The following is a 2,751-nucleotide window of genomic DNA, read 5'->3' as shown; positions in this document are numbered from 1 at the left end:
CACAGTCTTCAGAGATCGGAGATTTTACACCCAAAAAACCGCTCTACTATGGTGACCACTTACTAAGAACTAATTATTTTCACAAATGCTCCCAGCAGTCCACTTAGTGGCGCGTTATGAAATGTTCTACTAAATTATTAAAGTTGATTGTCCAAATAAATTGAAAAACACTTTTGAGGCAATATCCTCACTTTAAGACATTTCTTTGTATATTAACTTGCACGATTCAGTCCTTCGCAGTGTCTTTCAGTTCCTTCAGAACAGAGCCCTTCCATAAGGAATTTTAACAACCCATACAGAGACACATGGGTTGGCAYTTGACCATGACATCTTAGAGCAGAAGAGAAGACATCAGCCTAGATGAACCGTCCTCTGAAATACCACTGCACGACACCCTAAAACACCTGGAAAACTTAAGAGTTTAACCAAAAAGAGCTTAACCGAAAAACTTCAGCGTTAGTACTGAGGGTGTTTTAAATCCCCATCAGCAGCGACTTCTYTAATGTCACCCAGCAAGTTATGAGAACTAAAAATAGCTAAACCCAGAGCTCCAGCTCCCCATCTTCGAGGGTGCTCGGAGCTGACTTGCATTTATCACCAGCGCACACAGGAACCCGGAGATTCATCCCGCCGGAGCAGTCCGAGACGTGGCATTCAACCCTCCCTTCCTAMAGGCTGAGCACAGAAGGGTTCAAAATAGGTGGTGCCTAATAATTGAAAGACACCAGCGCAGGGCTTGGAAGACCTAAATTTAATTCCTTGCTCAGAATTTAATTCCTTGTTCGAGKCATTTAGCCTATTTGTGACCCACAAAAGAGGAGCAAGGTTATTCTCTACGGTAAGTTTGGAGGAATTGAAGGCTGCAAAGCGCTCAGATGGACCCCTAATAAACTGTACAAAAATACAAATACATTAACAAAATGCAAGGAAGGGGAATTAGCCATCTCCAACTCCTCTGTTACACAACAGATCCTCATGATTTCGGCCGCGTTCTGGATTACAACCCGTGCAGGTCTTGGTGCAGATCGCACCCAACTCGGCGAGACCCCTTCCCCAAGGGTTAAAAGGATGGCATTTGTCGTCCAGCATCCTCTTTTTGGGGTACTTGGGTGAAATTTCACTCCTGGCACAGGGCCTGTGTGTCACCAAGTGCCACCTGAATGGCTGAGGGCAGGCTGGACATCCAGGCACGGCTKCGGGTCTATATGGATGGTTTTGGAATTCCTAAGAGCAGTTCTGGGAAGCCTAAGCAATAATGCACCTATACTGAGATACATATAATGCATATACCGAGAAAGAAAAGGAGAAAGGTGATGGTTTTTAGGCTTTTCCAAGATTTTCCATTCTYCTTCTGGAGCAATGCATCAGGAGCAGGCTTTATTTATACGCCTAAGAGCACTGCTTGCGAAGTCAATGATGTCTTATTATACGCTGCTTCACAATGACAAACACCAGAGCTCTTTTTGAAAACGTCTCCTCCTGAAATTAACTGCTGAGCTTTTATTTTCAACGATAAAAACCCCTCACGCCTTCCCGGCGGCACAGGAGCAGCGCGAGCAGAGCGTGCAGGTCTTCGAGGGCAAAACTTTGCTTTCTAAAATGGCTACTCCTATAAAAGAGAAGAACCTTTTCCTGGTTTGATGCAGGCCTCTTGCCGCTTACGAGACGCTCTGTGCTGATGTGCTCCAGCAGGCRGGGATAACGCTTCCCTATAGAAAAAGCCTGGGAGAAGGACAGGAGTCAGGGGAACTCTGGAGCAGGAGCCAAAGCCACTTCCCTTCCAGGACAGAAGATCATGTGAGAAGGTGGAAGTTTCTCTTGAGTCTCGGATATCGTCAAGGGGGAATTTTACCAAATTGTCCTGCAGTGGGGAGCAACCTACTCTGTACTCGTCCTCTCCCGCTTGGAGACCCTCCACGCTGCCCACAATGAGCCTGGGATAACGTAAAGGAGACTTCAAGCCTGCAAGGAATGGGCTTTCCGAACCCCCTTTGCTGAAGATGCCAACCAGAAGGACAACTCGAGCCCATTTCACTGGAGGTTGCAAGCRGATGCCCATCATTACACCAGGGACCAGGCCGAGATCACCAGCGTGGCCGCACGGGTCAAAACACCAGGGAATTTCTTGTAAATTTACTGGTTTTGCCATTCCCACCAGAGCGCCTGGCCACAGAGCAGCCTGCTCTCCCCTCCGCTGCCTTTGCAACAGAGATTATCCTACCCATCTCCTCTCGCCCTGGCCGCTGGCTGAGCACGCCGGCGGGTTGTCGAGCCCGCTACCGTTGATTTCAATGACAGCGGCGAGCGCTCCGGGAGGAAGGCGATCGATAGTGAATGGAAAYCATGTGACTGCGCGAGCACCGGCCGCCCCGGGAGCCACCGGCCTCCGGAGCCGCCCGCGTCCCACTCATTGAAGAGCAGCAGGCGGCAGCCGGCAAGAACCACCGCGCTGGCCGGCCTGCCCGCAAAGGCACGCGAAGCACCCGCCAAGGAAGGCGGTGGGGCGAGCGCGAGGGGCAAGAGGGCGACACCGGCTTTCAGGAACCCCGGCGGCGCCACTTCGCTCCCCRCTGCCCCCCGAACTCGCGCCCGTGCCGCAGTTTTGCACCGCGCTCCTGCCGCGGGCTCCGTCCGGGGACCCCCCGCGCCCCCGCCGGTTACATAAGCGGCTCTGGGGCCGGGGCGGCCGCCGCGCGGTGCCGGGCCCGGCTCCGCTCCCGCTCCCATTCGCTGTCCATTTCAGCACCGCGG

This window comes from Nothoprocta perdicaria, unplaced genomic scaffold, assembly GCF_003342845.1.
Source record: "Nothoprocta perdicaria isolate Ctin4 unplaced genomic scaffold, notPer1 scaffold_314, whole genome shotgun sequence".
In the NCBI taxonomy this organism is placed as follows: Eukaryota; Metazoa; Chordata; class Aves; order Tinamiformes; family Tinamidae; genus Nothoprocta; species Nothoprocta perdicaria.
The sequence above is the reverse complement of the archived record's forward strand: the minus strand, read 5'-3'. Positions refer to the sequence as shown.